Source organism: Aedes aegypti, chromosome 3, assembly GCF_002204515.2.
Source record: "Aedes aegypti strain LVP_AGWG chromosome 3, AaegL5.0 Primary Assembly, whole genome shotgun sequence".
NCBI lineage: Eukaryota > Metazoa > Arthropoda > Insecta > Diptera > Culicidae > Aedes > Aedes aegypti.
In genome coordinates, this window is record NC_035109.1 from 32,261,809 (window position 1) to 32,280,362 (window position 18,554).

At 34.7% G+C, this 18,554-nt stretch overlaps 1 protein-coding gene across 3 annotated transcripts in view; it reads right to left on the reverse strand.

Moving 5' to 3' along the window:
• LOC5578948 (disheveled-associated activator of morphogenesis 1) overlaps positions 1 to 18,554 on the reverse strand; it is a 573,726-nt gene that overhangs the window by 501,913 nt on the left and 53,259 nt on the right. For 2 of the 3 annotated variants that reach the window (XM_021852537.1, XM_021852538.1), the window contains exon 2: positions 14,450 to 14,995. The gene's annotated coding sequence lies outside the window, so the exon portion shown is untranslated. Of the gene's footprint in view, positions 1 to 14,449; positions 14,996 to 15,072; positions 15,268 to 18,554 lie in introns of those variants that run through there. The other variant, XM_021852536.1, reaches the window with a different exon arrangement.

An 18,554-nucleotide genomic window follows, 5' to 3' on the forward strand; every position in this document is an offset into this window, starting at 1 on the left:
TCTGGCAAATGAACGAACGCGAAATAGCACGTGGAGAAGTGTGAGAGGCGTCGTTCTTTATGATGACGACGACGAGTACCGACAGAAGTAGCCTCTACTCTGCGCTACTTCTCAAAACGTAAAGGAACTCCCGACCGGAATCGCATAACAAGATTATAATGTATTTCTATCAACAGAAGTTGAAAATAAGAGAAAATAATATGATTATCCTATCAAGATGACTTTATTCTTAACTTGTGATACTAATATTCACCCATCCTGTGGTGATTGTGGAGATGCAGAGGTATTCTCGGTCTCTAGAAGCAACAATCATTACATAATAACATTCCTTCCCATCCCAAATTACTGTTAGGATTTGGCCAGCACCTTTATTGATTGATAATATGAGATCTGCTAACATGTGCACTTCGAGAATAAACGGAAAATCCCACCCCTTTTTCATTTGGATCGAAGTGCAATTGTTACCACATCCGATCAATCACGGAGTAGCAACCATTGACATGTACAGTCAGTCTATGCTATAATAACGGTACATGATTTATAACAACTGATGCTTTAATAACATATCAAGAGAACACATTCTGTTATAATCTTTTTTCTTCCATTTGGTCGGGTCGAGAGACGGACGCGAGTCTGATTCAACAGCAGTATGGAGAATGGAGCTTAGCCGGCATCATTGTCGGATTGGGGACTTGGGGAGTGCGGATCACAAAAGGGGGGCCTGAATAGCGTCGACGAGCTGAGAGCAGCACGCGAATGAATGAAATTTTCTTGTGCGATGATTGCATACCTGACGGGCGCATTCAACTTTTGCCGAGTTTTTTTGTTCGGTTTTTGCACGCGAATAGTGGGTGCGATGTTTTGTTGTTTGGACTGCCATTCAGGCGGTCCATTTTTATATGGAATAAATCAACTCCTAAAAATTTGAGACTACACCTTTCAAATTTGTTTATTTGGACCCGCAGAAGTTACTGTGCGGATTTTTAAACCATGGTAAATTTAGAAATTCAAGTCAAAGAACTAAGTTTACCATTATTTTGATATACACGCGAATAGCTTATTTAGTTATTATTTGATTATCAATATCTACATAATAACATATTTTGTTGTTTACTTTTGCCTATATTTTTGTTATTATTTTGTTATTACAATGACAAAATATGATAATATGCCATACAAACTAAGTTAGTTATTATATTTGTCATTTTAATTTTTATTTCAAACAAACAAAAAACAAATGTTGACATTCAAACATTCTATTTTAATAAATTTTGTTAATCTTTTGCAATTCTCTTCTACACAGAAAATACCTAATAACATAAACTATCAAAAGAATAATAAACTTTGCCATCATAGTAAAATATGTTAATATTTGGATATTTATAAATTGTTAAAAACCATAATATCAAATTTCGCCATCATAGCTAATTTGATAACTAAATGAGCCATTATTAAAGGAAGAAAATGCAAACAAATATTCTTCCACTTAACAAAACTGTTTGATTGTCAAAATTTGTTATATTTTGTTCTGAAACAAAAGTTGAAATATATACTCAGTTATTTGAACAGACCAATAACATATTTTAAATTCAAATATTTTATTTTAATGATACAATTCGATTTTGCTGATTGTATTGAGCATTACTTCAAGTATTACTGAGCGAGTAGTAGGATAAACCCTAAGAGCATTCTCTAGAGGAATTTGTGGCAGTATCATAGAAGAATTCTTCAAAAAAAATCCCTGGAAGAATGTTTAGAGCAGGCCTGCCCAACCTTTTCGAACCGCGGGCCAAATCACAAAAAAAATGTGTGTCGCGGGCCACATTTTTAAACGCACAAATATTCGCATGAAATCTGACAAAAGTCAGCAAATTAAATTCACAGAATTTGACAAGAATCTTTGAAGGGGGGAAGGACCTGGTGTAGTGGTTAGAACACACGCCTCTCACGCCGAGGACCTGGGATCAAATCCCATCCCCGAGATAGTCACTAAAAATATCAGTGACGACTTCCTTCGGAAGGGAAGTAAAGCCGTTGGTCCCGAGATGAACTAGCCCAGGGCTAAAAATCTCGTTAATAAATATAAAAAAAAAGAATCTTTGAATAATGTAAATTTTATTTTAAGTAATCGAAAAACAGCTAATTCTGCAGAATATTGTGAGCGTTCCTGTCAAAATTAAATAATAATCCAGTTCAGAATATTTTGGAGAATTTAGAATTTTGTGTCTTGTAGGAAAATGCCCAGGATTTCAGAAAAATCATACTTCTAATTCTATCAGAATCCAACCTTAGTATTACAAGCATGACCCAGAATATGCTACAATCTTGATCAAGCTATAAAAATCTCCGATTCCTTAAGAATCTTACTCAATAATCATCTCGGAAGCTTGAAATCTTTGAGAGTGGTAAAAAGTAATTCAAAAGAAACCTGCTCAAAATTGTATTAAAAATTGGCTTAGGTTTTTGATAAAAACTTACTTAGCGTTATATTGTAATCTAGCCCAGGATTTTAGATAATTATGTATTGAATTCGTTGAAAATCCTGGTTAGAAGTTCTTGGGATCCTGATGGAAATTCTGTGAGAATCTTGCAAATGTTTTCGATCAAAGTCGGGTCCAGATTTCTTATTAAAATCCTGTTCAAGGTTTATTAAAAAGCTCGTACTGTTTATAATACTTTCAAGGATTCTGCGTGAATTCTGCGCCTAGGTATTGATTAAATTTATTTACAGGATCCTGTGAGAATATTAGCCTATGATTCAGTGAAATTATGTATGAAAATTTAGCCTTTTGCTTTGCTTTTGTTCAGGCTACATATTTTTATTTCAAAGAAAATCATGGTAAAAACATTCTCAGAATTGGAGATTTAACAATTTAAATAATTACCTAGCTTAAATATTAGGTTGAAACATAATTGAAAACTAAAAAGTCCTGGTATGTTGTAACTTTGGGTTGGTAGAATAGTCAATGGGCCAAATATGAAAAGAATCTTTGAACCCTCCGCGGGCCGCACAAAATGAGGTCGCGGGCCGGATGTGGCCCGCGGGCCGTACGTTGGGCAGCCCTGGTTTAGAGCAATCTTTGGAAGAATTCGTTTAGCAATGCTTAAAGAAATGAATTGCCATTCCAGGAATATCCCTTACAAATTATTGAAGGAGTTCCTGAAATGACATTTCGCCAAACCTGTGAAAAAATTGTAGAGAATAAGGCTGACAAGATTCCTAGGAAATCTCTTGGTGAAATTCTTAATATTTTTTTTTTGGTAGGAAAAACATTGATCGGAATGTCCCTTCTAGTAAAAAGTTGGAATTTAAATGCATGTATGTTTTCCATACATGAATGGTGCATCGCTTTCTGATTTGCATAAGCTGATAAAAATAAAGTTTTTGGTAAAAAGAATAAGTTTTTTAATGCGTAAATTTTTGATCTTTTCGAAACAATCATTTCCATCAAAATGAATAACAATAGCATAGATTCTTGTCTCACATTACTTCTGCGAATGATATACGCAAACAATATGGTTTACATTGGCGCAGGAAAAGAAGGTAGGGAAGCCAGGCCTCGTCTAGAATCATCCATGTTCATACTTTCAACGTCAATTCCTCCTGGAGATATTCCTTCTATGTATACTTTGAATCCACAAATTGATTCCGGAATATGTTCCCGGATTTATCTTAAAAATTACTTATGCTTTCAAAAGTTTAACATTTTCCCTCGCAATTCCTCCAAAAAAAATCATTGATACTGTCAAATTCCTTCGTGAAGTTCATCAATGGTCCTCCTTTGTTTTTTCTGTTTATTCTATCTCCCGATGGAGAAACATCAACAAAACAAGTGGAAAACATATTGATAAAGAAAGTTGTACAGATCTTCCCACAAACATTAAAAATCACCAAACAATTTCACAAATTAGCGGTGTATTCTCGAATTTTTCGACAAGAAATCGGTAATTTTTCAAAATTCAATCTAAGCTGAAATTTATTAATTTGAATCAATTTTAATTAATTTGAAAATTATCCAAAAACTTTTTCTGAAACTCTATAAATCTGATATATGTTAAGCGAATATGGATAAGGAGTGACGCGTAGGATAATTTGCGAAGAACTCCCTTAAAAATTTTGTGGTATCCCTGGAGTAGTTTTTGAACCATGTATGGACAGTGAATAAATTTCTAGATATTGATGACAGAATCCCTCAATTTACATTCGGAAAAATATGTTTTTTTTTACATAGAAAAAAATACCTGATAGAATTTCTTGATTATTTTTTGAGAAATTCCAGAACTGATTGCAAAACTCTTTAGTAAATCTATTGAACTTTGTTTTAAAAAAAAATCCCATGAGAATCGTCAATGCTGTTTAATGTAAAACGCTTTGGAAAATGTTTAGACGGAACTCTGGATATTTTTTTTAATAATACGACGATATCCCAGGGGAAACAACATAATTCTCATAAGAAATCGCTGAACAAATTGCTCGGAAAATTTTTGAGTATTTTCGAGGAGGAGTTTATGAAATTTCGCTATAACTTTATAGGAATTTTTGAATTTTTAATAATTTTCTTAAGTACCGTAATCCGGGGTAACATTGATCATTTTTCTGAATGTTTCTTTAATATTTCGTTTGAAAATGCAAATGTTGCAAATTTTATATTTTTAAAACAAGTACTGCCACCCATAGCTCGAGACTATATACTGTATTTTGTTAATTAAAAGATTTAAGCTTGCTAAAAAAAATGTTTTAGGCGATTTTTTGAAATATCTGATATGGGGTAACATTGATCACATATATAAACAAAGTTCGGTAATACTGAAAATGTCGTTACTTACTTAAACCAAGGCCCCTGAAGCCGAATATGAAGGCCAAACGCTTACAAGTCATTTACTTTTTGAGTTATTTTAAAATTAAAAACACCTCAAACCACGGAATACGCCTAAAGGTAGGCAATTTCCTATGGGAATTCTACATTCTTAACAGTAATTCGGTATTGTTGCCTAATTGAGCATACTTATAAAAGTTTTGACAACGGAATCGTTTTCGGCGATGCCATTTTTAGTAAGAATCACATTTTCCTTGCTTATATCGTTTGCAGAATTTGTGTGAGACATGAATCTTCGGTAGTGTCATCCTTAACAATTAAAGTCATTATTTCAAAAAGTTGATAAATTTACGTATAAGGTGAACTCAATTTTCTCAAAAACATTAACTTCCATTAGCTCATGACTATAAGAAAGAGAAGCACCATTCATAATTTGGAAATGTTTCATCAATAAATGATAATACGTACTTTTGATGAGATGAGTCATGCCGATCAATGTTACCCCGCTGATCAATGATACCCCGGATTACGGTAACAATGTCACATATGAAAATATTTTTGTGAAGGAATGCGGGGAGCAATATCAAATTGATTTTGGAGTCAATCTAAAGAAACACTTACATAATTTTCTATGGGAAAATTCAGATAGCTCTGAGAATCCGTTAAGACCATTTTCACGGCTGAATTTTGTTTAATTGTCTATGAAAATATCATGGAATATCATGAGGAATTCTTAGAGTAACCTTCAATGTATTTTTGCAAGAAGTCCTAGATAATTTATGTTGCGAATTTTTCAAGCATTCCTTTAAATTTTCAAGAGAATTTCTTAAAGGTTTGTTGAAGGAATCTGGAGAAAAACTTTAAATAGAATATCAAAGGCTATTCTGGGGAAACTCTTTGCACTCTCTGAAGAATTTGTGGAAAGAATCTTTGCTTGATGATTTTGAAGACAATTTTGGTGAGAGTTCTGGAATATCTTGTACTCTTTCTTAGTGAAATTCTGAACAAATTAATAATTAATAATTTTTCGAACAATTTTCTGGTAAGACAGAAAGCCTAGGGAAACTGCAGGAAAATAAATCTAAATCTATCAATGCCTCAGAAGAAGAACTCAGTGAAAACTGGTAAATGAGTTCTTGAAGAATGCACTTGAAAAATACGGAAATGATTCGTGAATAAATCCCCGATACCTGAAAAGTTCGTGGAAGAATTACAAAGGGATAAGGTAATCAAAGTATTTCGGACAGACCTTTAAGCGTATATAATATGACCATTTACGGCAAAATTAAATGGATGTGGCCAATTATAAACGCGTAACGCTCGGTCGAAAATACGAAAATGCACCCTAATCCTCGTGTGTTCTTTGGATTCCTGAAGATTTTTTTGCTAGATTAGACGAAAAATGAATATTTTTCGTAGTGAAAATTGAAATTTACAAGTATCACTGATGTAATCTATGCAAACTATGAAATTTGGGAAATTCGTGATTTTTGCGACCGTCATTACTTCGGCAAACCAAGAACTTGCCAAGAAAATTCTTGTCAGAACCACTGACAGATACCTAAACGAATCCCAGTGTCATTTCTTGAAGGATTCATAAGAATAATTTCTTGACGAATCTGTAGAAGAATTTGGAAGTGATTCTTGAAGGAGTTCTTGGAGGATTCCGAGGAAATGTTCAAAGAAAATTCTCAGATTTTTGTGAAAAATCCTGAGGGTTATTTTATAGAAGTTGCCTTATAAATTCCAGGTATAATTATGGGATTGTTTTCTAAAGGGATCGTCTAAGAATTATATTTGCTCATAGAAGAATCTCTGAATTTATTCATGAAATGTATACAATATTCCCAGAAAAAGTCTATAGGAATTCTAGGAGGAATGCTTGGTGGAAAATATTTGACGGGATCAGGGATGCCTAGAATATTTCTTTTCCCTGGAGGAATTCCCGAAGGAATCTTTGTTTAATTCTTGCAAGAATTTCAAGAAAAGTTCATGGTAGTATCCTTTCAATAAAAACACCTGAAATAAATTGAAGGAAAAACTCTGAAGAAACTTTGAAAATAATTTCTATGAGAACATCTGATCTTTTTTTGAGGAACGTATAGATAAATCCATGTAGAAATTGTTGAAAATCACACAGTCATTTAGTGAAAATAGAGTCATTTCTCGTTATAACTAGACCGTCGTTATTTAAAAAAGTCGTAATCGTTATTACATCAAAATATGTTTCAATTGACCAGAAAATGTCGCCGTAGAGATATTTTGTCGCTAGAAATGAATCGTTAAAACGAGATAAAACTTAAACGTTTTTTTTTCACTATCATAAACGTTCTGCCAAATCAGTGAAATAAATATTAAGAAATTATTTTTGATTAAAAAGAGCGATATTTTCACAGAGTTTGCAACAAATACCTTAAGAAATAATATAAGGTTACGTTGTTTTTCTTAGATACAGTACTGACTCGATTTTGTCTATCCTCGATTTTGTCAGCTTTTTGATCCGATTTTGTCAGCCTATTTTAAATGTATCAAAAAATTGTCTTCGTCATGTTTTACCGTAATTTCGGGTGAAATTGATCATTTTTCACGGTTTTTGTAGTCTGTTTTCTATAATGTTAACAATACCAAAAAAAAATAAATGCAGGAAAACAAGTACGAAGGTGAACCTCATCGACTCATGTACCTAAATTTTCTAACAAATGTCATTTTAGTGTTAACAAATATCTCTAAAATAAAAAATCAGAGGATCTCATTTCGGGGTGAAATTAATCACTTGTCAATGCCATTATTGTTAGTTTTCAAAACAACTCTACATGATAAATTTGAGCTCCCTGAATCCGAATATGCTGGTCAAATTCTTAACAATGCAATATTTATATAAATAACGAATAGTCAAATTTCAAGAATTACGCGGAAAACGTCTAAATGTATGCAATTTCCTAATGAATTCAATGATATCTAACAGAAATTCAATTATTTCTACCATATGAGCTAATTGGTACCAGTTTTGGTGATGAAATCTGGTTTGGGGATATATCTCAAGCATCCTCACAAACTTTTAGGTTTGTACCATGTTCAAATCCTTGCTTATAAATAGAAGTTCAAAGGTGTTTGTCAATACTGTAACGTGCATGATTTTGAAATTTAACATTATTTTCATAGTAATAAACATTCTTTAACGCTAAAAACTTCACAACACGCAATGCGACAATAGTTACGACAAACAGCGTTTATTTACTGCAGCTTACATTGATGTTTTTGCTCCATTACGCATAAATAAAATCGTGTGATGCGATGATCAATTTCACCCTTCTGATCAATTACACCCGATTTTACGGTACCACGTTTACATTAATACTGATGATGATATTCGATGTCATGCACGTATGAGCGTAGCTGGAAGGGCAATGGCAATGCCGCCTTCCCTCTTTAGGATAGAACAATATAACTAATCTTGTGTTTGATTTTTTCAAAGATTGTCTCTAGCACTTGTATTTGTACAATAATTACGTCATGATAGATTGACAGTTCCATTTATGGTCGGAAAGATTGAGGATCGCAGCAAGCCTTGCGCGCGGGCGGCTGCGTTTTGAATTTTCTGTCACGTTTACCTCTGCTCCGCGTTTACGGATAGTGAAAAGTAGATTCGGCTGATGGTGCTATACCACCTGAACATTTTTTGTGCTCCCGTTGGTCGCGATTCCGCCGATATTGGCAGGTGCAATGTTATCCGGGTTATAGTGCTTTGTGCAACGCTAAATAAATGCAATAGAATTGGCTGATTGTGCTGTAATCAAAGTGTATTTTTTGAGGGAAGATATTGAAGATGGCTTGTGGCGCCACCCGGATAGTTTTTGTTTCGTTTGAGAAAAGTGTGATTCTGACAAATTAAGAAGAAAAATCATACAGTTCCATGCCGTTAAGTTATATTTTTTTTTTCTATCTTTATTAACGAGATTTTTAGCCCTGGGCTAGTTCATCTCGGGACCAACGGCTTTACTTCCCTTCCGAAGGAAGTCGTCACTACAACTTTTTTTGTCAGTGACTATCTCGGGGATGGGATTCGATCCCAGGTCCTCGGCGTGAGAGGCGTGTGTTCTAACCACTACACCAGGTCCGTCCCCAGTTCTATTTACAATGAAACCATTCAGAGGATGACGATTCAAATTTCCTATAGAATCGTTGAAGTTTTTTGAGAAAACGGTTTTCTACTCGGCGTTTAGACATATGAATGTATTTGGTGAGTTTGTTCCGATTAGACTACATATATTAATGCAATCTGGGCTTTTTCTGTATCATGGGGACAGGCCAATTTATTTTCTCGTTTCAAAGAGCGAGTAATGGCGCTCAAACCAAAGCTTTTTAGCTAGGGCACTAGGTGGAAATACCTGTGTCCCATCCCTGGAAGACGAACGCGCATGGAGTGACATTAACTTTCTTAGCTGCGTCACTCCCAACAATGATGAAACCATTACATTCACACTTACACCCAATTACAAAAAGTATACTTAACTACACCTACACTAAATTTCAACCCAGTCGCATCACTCGCTTATAGTGAATCCTAGACCATCACCTTTGGGGTCGTCCATAAATGACGTAGCTTTTTAGGGGGAAGGGGGGTCTTCACGAATGTGTGACGAAGTGTGACGAGGGGGAGGGAGGGGTCCTAGCTAGTGGACGTAGCATTTTGAATCAAGTCCGTAAAAAGAAAGGCGATGAAAAAAAATTGCATACAATTATTTGTTATGAAACTTCTTTTTTAATATTTATAAACTTGAATTATTTAAAACATTCATATGACAAGATTGAAAAAATATCTATGTCACTTTAGATTTTCATGATAAATGCAATCAAACAGATGTTTTGAAGCTTTAAATAATTATGTGAATATTATATTATATTCGTGTCCAAATTAATAAATTTATAAATAAACAAAATAAGTTTAATGAATTGATTAAAAATCAATGCTCTAACTATTTCGAGTACATTTTTTTTGCCATTTGTTAACATGACATAAAGTCAGCCGTTTTAGTTTTATCCATATTTTCTGTTGGGGCTTTGTTTCTTCAAGAAAATAAAATATGTTCTTCTTGGCAAATATTACATTTAAAGCAAGATATTTATTCCGTGAATTATGCCTTCAATGTTGCAGGAGATCTCCGCGCAATCAACTCATCATTTGTTTTGATATATCAATGCTCTTGATGGAATAGACTGAATATTGATGAGGATAACAGATTCGAGTGTTAACGAAATTGCCCTATCATTAAATTTTGTTAATAACTCGGTAATTTGTAGAAATTTTATTATTTAACGGTTTCATTATAGGTTGTGTAAGATTATTTCAGTATGCAAACGATAATGAAAATCAACTGAAATATTAATAGAGATTATTGTATTTGTATAATAATCGCTAAAATTTTCTAAACATTTTAAATATTTCAACTGTAATCTTTTATGTATCTGGCCACTGTTTACTAAAATGATTTGAAATTGGATAATATTAACGATGATTCATTTCAAATTAATATATTTTCTTGATCATCTTCATTGAAATCTGTTTCCTAACAACGAATAATTAAAAAAAAACAATCCTCTAATATAACGAAATTTTTGTTCAATATATTATAAAATATATTGGACCCTTACTCGACAGTAACGAGCTTCATCAATCCAATCAATTTTTTTCACATTTTTTATAGTAAACTTGTTTTTTATGGTAAGAACAGCAATATTAATATTATTTAGTCTATAAGAAACTGGACACCAAAACCAAGGAAAATGTTTATTTAAAACTTTTCCAAATTACTTTTGAGCGCTACTGTATGTGTTAGAATAGATTATCCTTTCATTTCAGTCAGCAATTAATATCAAACTTTGTATTAAACTTCTCAATTCCAATTTTTTGTTTTAACCCAGTCGCTAAGGAAAACAAATAAAACAATATAGGGGGGAGGGGGTGCTCGATATGCTACGTATTTTCCAGGGGGGAGTACCAACATTTGTGACGATATGCTACGAAGGGGGAGGGGGGTGTAAAAAATCAGCGAAAAAATGCTACGTCATTTATGGACGGCCCCTTTCTCTTCATTTAACTCCTTGACATCTATGAGGGCGTCGGTGAGTCGCTGACCTCTCTTCAAGTAGGTGTCATATCATCATTTTCCTTTCCTTTCCTCGTAACGGAGAAGATGGGCGTGGCCGGCAATGGACATTGTCAAGTCTTTTCATTTCTGACTTCCGATTGGATAGCTATTCCATCCAAAATAGTTCTCCATGAGCAATTGGAATAAGAGTGGTAAAGCAACTAACATGACAGTTTTCAGTATGCAAACTACGAAATACTTCGTTACCACGCAACGCAACGCAATAATTACGTCATGATAGATTGTAAAACCTATATAGTCTACTAAACAATCAGGCCTTTTTTGAATATTTTATCATAAATTGTTCGAAGGTTTTATCAACAGCCCGCAATGGAGATATGCACAGCCGAGCAGTCGACAAACGAATTTCATAAGATCACGAGTACCAGTAAATCGTGCTTCGTTACTTAGCAACCTGACAATTATTGATTAAAATTAAAAAACCGAAAAACACAACCGAGTTCATGAAAAAGAAACTGGGTGTGTAGGTTTATTAATGAATTTCTCCAATAATTTCTCTAAATACAACTCCCGAAATTGTTCTATGCAATCCTGATGAAATATTTTCAAAACTATTCAGGTAATAATTTTATGAATTGTTCCATAAACATACTGGGTACATTGAACAGATTTGTCAAAGTATTCGTTCAAGATTAAATTTCTTCGTGTGTTCCTTCATAAATTCGTCCAGAAACTACACCCGAAATTTTTATACAATAATTCTAATTTTTAAGAAATGACTTCAATTACTTTAACTCCTTGTTACATTCGTTCGGGGTTTTCTTCAGTAATATCTAGAAATATTCCTTCAAAATTTGCTGCCTATTGTTTTATTGAGATTCTGTCTTGAATAACTCCATAAGCTTTTGAAAATATCCCTTCAAAATTATATTTTGTTGAATATTTTTAAAAGAGTTTGATCTAGTACTCATAAAAAATCTTTCCATGATTTCAAAATTCATCTCAAAACTGTATTGAAGATTCATAAATCCCTCTTATTTCATTTCTGAAATTTTAGCGTAATTGCTAAGAGTATTGAAGGATTCTTACTGGAATCATCTCGCGAGGTTATTCCATAATTCGACCAGGAATTTTACTGAGTTCATTATTAAGCATTTAATCATCCCATTGGCATAGGAATAATTTCAGATTTTTATTCATGACTTCAGTCATTTATGAATACCTCTAAAAAAAAATAACGGAAACTAAAAAAAAGGTTTTAAAAATATGCACAATGTCATTTTTTACAACATTTCCAGGTCAAATGCCTGTAAAATTTCTGAAATGATCCAGTAAAAATATTCAAAACACTTCTGGATGAACTTCAATATATTTTTTAGGAAAATCCCAGTTGAAACATTCTAGGTATGTATTATATTTAAAGGAATTCCAAGAAGAGCTTCGAGGCAATTACTGATGCCATTTTGAAGAAGTTTCTAAAAAAAAATCTCAAAAGAAATTTAGTATGATTTTTTTTGGAATTTCGGTATTCTAAGAGGAATTCGAAGATAAACCAAAGTTGCCATTTTCGCATTCGTATATCATGTGGCAGGTACGATGATGCTCTATGCCCAGGGAAGTCAAGGAAATTTCCATTAAGAAAAGATCCTGGACCGACCGGGATTCGAGCCCAGACACCTTTAGCATGACTTTGCTTTGCTGCCGCGGCTCTAACCACTCGGCTAAGGAAGGCCCCAGAAACCCCAAGAAACCTTATCAATTATTTTATAAATTTAGTGTAAAGTTGATCTGCTTGGCAGAATGTATCAACTGTTTTAGTTACATGAATCAAACATGTAACTCATTTATGATTTTTCAATTGCGATAGATGCGTTATGCGATGGATTGAAAATGACGTTAAAGAATTTTGAAACTGCGATGTCGTCACCCAGTACTGTAAAGGTTAATTTTAGAATCTATGACAAAAGGTCGAAAGACAAAAGGTCGAAAGGACAAAAGGTCGAAGAACAAAAAAGGGGGGACAAAAGGTCGAAAATCTATTTTCAAAGAAGGAAAAATTTCCCACCAAGCAAATCATTTTCGACCTTTTGTCCTTTCGACCTTTTGTCTTTCGATCTTTTGTCCTTTCGACGTTTTGTCTTTCGACCTTTTGTCCATAAACCTTAATTTTAAAACATCACATCTACACGGGAAAAAAATCGGTGGTAAAAATAACTGTTTTAGCTGACTACGCCCATTCTTGAAATTGCCTTGGAATTTTAGACCAATTTACTATATTTACGGAACATCCCACCACATTACTGGTACATTTGACAGAAATGATTTACAACAATCTGATTTCGACAACAGACATGGTAAAATTAAGCGCATTTCTGGTCTGCTGAAAATTGCCGGTGTGAGCGCTTAAGTTAACCCCCGAAAATGGTAGTTTTTGCCGCACAATTTTTTTTGCGTGTAGCAACAAATTCGAATTAGAAGAAAGTTTCAGGTGCTCAAGGAACGTTTTCAAAAGATACTTCAATATGATAACATTCAACTGCGAACCCTTCCCGGAATCAAACCTCCAAGGGAACAGTATTTTGCATATTGATAAGCCGGCGAAGAACCAGCAAAGGAAAAGAGACTCCTAGCGGGATTCAACTCGCAACAATCAAACAGATTATTGCTGTTTTGCGATTTTTGCTCGGCAGGAGTGCTCGCTGATACAGTTTCTGGCTCGTTCATTAATTACGTAAGTGGTCATGGCGGGGTATTTGTTGATACTTTACGTGCCATACATGGGGGAAGGGGGTTGAAAAACTGGTAGAACAGTCTTACGGAATCAATGGGCAGCCCCTTTGATGACTCACCAATTCCAACTCAGCAGGTATATGAGAATCTGTCCGATTAAATACTCTGTAGGGACACTTCTGTCCAAAAGGATAACGCTAATTTATGGCGGGTTTTGGGGAATTATAATTGGAATGAATGATTCATTTCACAAAACCGTAGTCAACGGGGGAGATTGTCATTCGAATTGACCCTTGCAGGTTGGTCATTAATAATTTAGACAATGCTGTTCTCGGAACTGAGGGGGTTATGAAACTCAAACGTATCCGATTGCAGTTCCCCCTTTCGCATCATCACACAGCGAACTATTTTGGGACAATCATGGCCAAAATTATGTTCTGGCCTCAATGATTTTCCCATGCTCTAATAATGACTTAAGAACGTTCATAGCTTCATAAGGTTTCTTTTTTAACTGTTGCAGATAAACAATTAGGAAATTTAAAGCTACTCACTTAAATTTTAACTTTTCTTTTTTTCTGGTCATTCAATGACATTGTTACAATGTTTTTGACGTCTCATCAATACATCCGCAATATGCGGCATACCTTTAGCTATGTATAAAATATATAGTGGGAACAAATATCTCCACTTAAGAAATGTTCAAATTTTAAATTATGACCACGAGTTTGTTTAAGTATCTGCATTGTTCATCGTTACTTACATAAACCCACTGAGTGAGGGCTTCATTCATACCTTTTTTGCGTTGTTCTACGTTGACTGACTGCGTCTCCAGGTCACACTCTTACTCCAACACCGGATTAGTCATGTTTAGACGCCTGGGTTTTCAAAACACATCACACAATTGTAAGACGACACCACCTCCCCACTACTAGTGCACAAACCACGTTGACAATTGCAATTCTCTTGCTGCTCTTAGAATCACATCCAAAACACAAGCATCTCAAATTTCACTTCTAGACACGCTGATCCCAGACCGACAGACAACGACGCGTTTTTGCACAATGAATTCATCAAACCGGTCGGTCACTTACGCGTTGATCATGACAACAACGATCGAAGATCACTCACTACAATTAACGACGACACAGGCGTAAATCACACTCCGGTTAATTTAGAAGAAACATCATTCTTGAACACTGACGGCGACAGCTTCCAGCAAAACGCGGATCGTGCCAATTGCGAACCGGAGATCGATCGATTTCCAGCGAATGGCATCTGATTCAAGGCGCACTTGTCGTCTTGCTGCTGCTGCTGCTGCTGCTGCTCACAATTGACGATCTGCGAACGGAAAGACAGAAACAGAACAAGATGTGATTAAGATATCCGTAAGTCGTTGCGAACTCGTGTAGAAGAACCTAGAACTTGAAATGTGAAGTGCATGCTGCGCGCTTCTGCGTCCACAAATGGAAAGTGAGAGATTTCTTGGTATATGTTCCCTCTGGCTGGCGATCTGCACCCGCAAATGAGTTTGCCCGGGTTTTCAATTACTTTCAATTGAGTGCAGTAGTGGACAGAATCACATCCCACCATCCCAGTGCTACCAACAACTATACTGCTGCTGTACTTACGGGAGTGAGCTGTAGTGCGCCAGAGATTGGAGCACGAGAGTAGAAGCTACATTACGTAAGCAGCCACTAAGCAGTGCTAAATGCCGAAACAAATCGGTGTTATCGGACACTTAATGTATACTAGAACTTTGAATGGCACGTTTAAATTGGAATAAATGTAGAAGATTATATAACTGATATGAAGTCTATCAATATCTAGCTATTATGGTAGGGCTTATGTTTCCAAAAACCGAATTAAAAATGTTTGGTATAATTACGGGAAAAACATTGTTTTCGTTTGATGAAAAAATCATATAAACGAAAAATAGGGTCTGCCTTAGAGTAAGGTGGAGCAAAAGTTCGACCTACGTTAAATAATCAATATTTCCAGAAAAATTATAGTCGATGTACAAGAATAATTCTGCTTGTCTTTAAAGAACTTTTGCCCCTTTTTTGATTTTCTTTCCCGATTTTCTCTTCGTAAGTCGATATGCCCATTATCGAAGGTTACTAGACTAGATTTTAGGGATTCAAAACAATTTGCGTAGACGTCTGTTTGTTTTTAATTTTACTGGCAACGAGATGTTTTACAAATATTTTTTTTTATGTCTCGATCCCTCCCTATCTCGATATCGAGATGTAGAGAATCGAGTGCCGCCATGATCGTGATCGCATTTCTCCATACTCGATTTTTTAGCACACTCGGCTCGCTCTATCGTCTGGTCTGTCGAGCTACCTTGCTGCACTCCACGGCTGCTTATACCAATCAGATCCGAAGCGAATACCGTCTTTGCAGATTTGTTGTCCGGCATCCGTGTCACATGCCCTGCCCATCGTAGTCATCCAGCTTTCGCCACCTTCTGAACACTGTTCACTGTAGACTTGGGATAGCATTGAGCTTTAGCTTCGCCACCAAACATAATTCTAAGCACCGACGTTCGAAGACCTCAAGAGCTTGCAGGTTTCATGCATCGAGTTTAGTCCACGTTTCATGCCTCTAGCGGACTACCGGTCTTATGAGTTTTTTTATATGGTATATTTTTGCTGCAAAAACGAAAGTTTTTGACTGTGATTCTAGAGCCTATAGCAGACAGGATTTTTGTAGATGATACGCCTGCGTACTTCACGACTAACATTACTATCGACTGTTAACAAGAATCCTTAATAAAATCGATCAACTGATGGGACAATGTACAATTCGTAGTTGCTACTCCATGATCAATTAGGATAGTGACATCGCACAGAAAACCACTCAGATGGAGCTTGAGTTTTAGCTTTCACCATCTTCAATGCATCGTTTTGTCTAAAATTCCGAACATTGACAATTTCAATGGAAAGAATTGATATTTTCACAACTTTTAAATATAGAGGATTTAAATCATAGATGAATTGGCCATCCTGTGAAGAAATTTGAGATATTTGCAGCAAGCTTTTTTTTGTTTTGATCTAACTCTTCATTTGGGGTGAGTAATTTGATTCTGAAAGTTTTAACTTAGGGTGGACTCGAAAAATTACTTATTTTGGTCAGTGAATCGAATTGTCATCAAAACAGATGAAAAACAAACAACAAAGCAAGTTTGCTCACTACCGTGTGTTCCAAATTTTGCGGACAAGGATACAATCAAAGGCAAAATTGTCATGACAATCACAGATCGCAATATTGTTACAACCTTTTCAACTTGCGATTAATCAGTTATATTAAACACAAAACCAAATTCGTTTAATGAATGCTTTAGATGGCCATAACTCATGGAGTTGGTTCGATAAATTTTCAACTTTTTGGAGAAATGTGGAATAAATATGTAGAAATGATGATACGATTCAAATGTAAATCACCATATTTTTATTGCAGTGGATTATTAAGTTTTTTTTAGTAAATAGTCGCTTCCATATACTTGCTGTTGTAAATTTGTATTGAATTAGGTTTTTTTTAGTGTTTTATCAGTATTCAGTGGTATAATTTACACATAATTCAAAGTGAAATACATACAATAGTGCCCTGGAGTAGAAAACTGTGGAAGGGGTGGAATAATCTAACCTTATTAAAGAAGCCAAAAGAAAAAATTATCGAACCAACTCCACGAGTTATGGGTATCTAAAGCTAGCAAAGTTTTTCATTTAAATTTGCTTATAACTTCAAAATCATAAGAATTACAAACTTGCAATGTTCAGCAAAAATGTGTACCGTGATGCATTAATACCCGGACATTTAAGACGGAACAAATGTTTACAGTTCATTTTGAATATGTTTCTTATGGATTTAAGCAAAGTCTTTTTACATAACGAGCAGTTCAATGTTTAATCTTAGTAAACATGATAAATTTTTCGAAGAAATTTGAGATTTTGCTATAGAAATAGTAAATATAATGAAGCATTTCTTGTCTTTAAATCCGAACACCTGAGCCAAGCATGTCTATACATCCGGACACTTTTGAATCAAAATCCGGACAGCTATAATTTAACATGGAATTATCAAATTAAACTGTGTTAAACTTTTTAACTACACTCGATATATCTCGATTTTAGCAGATGTGTGGGAAGCTTATGTTTTGTAATGGTATAAACATACAAATTTATGCAAATTTTGTTATTCGTTACCTGAACTAAAGTCTCTGCGTTTCGATCCAAAATCATCACTAATTACTAATTTTCTTCTGCATAAAACGATGCACCTCATTGTTCTGCACTCTTATTTAAATGTTTCGATAATATTCAAAGTTTTCTTTTGGTTGTACTTGGAAAAATTAGAACGCAATCAAAACATACATTACCAATTCAACGTCCGGATTTAAGAACACTTGGCTTCAATCCCGGACAGCCTGTTTTCACTATTTCAAATGTGTATTTATCCCGTATGTCTGCGATGTGGTGTCACTGAACTGTTCAACAACAACATTATGCACAATTATGTTACAATCACTACATATATAATACATTTTTCACGTATTTTGGCTGATAATCGATGAGGGCGCGCTTGTCAACTCTATAACCAAAATCACTTAGACCGCGACGAAAAGACGTTCAACAGGAGCAACTTTTTTGTTTATGTTATTATTAATTATTTGGCAATGGTAACTAGATTATAAATGAATGTAAAATGATCAGCTGTTTTCATAGTAAAAGTATCAATTATTAATAAACATTCTAACATTCAGGTTTGCCTTTAATTATCAAATTTTCTCAGAGTGTCCGGATATTGGTACCGTCCGGATTTTGATTCATCACAGTATCATTACTTCCTCCACAACTCTTCTGAAGACCACATTCACGTAAAACTGAAAACAAAAAAG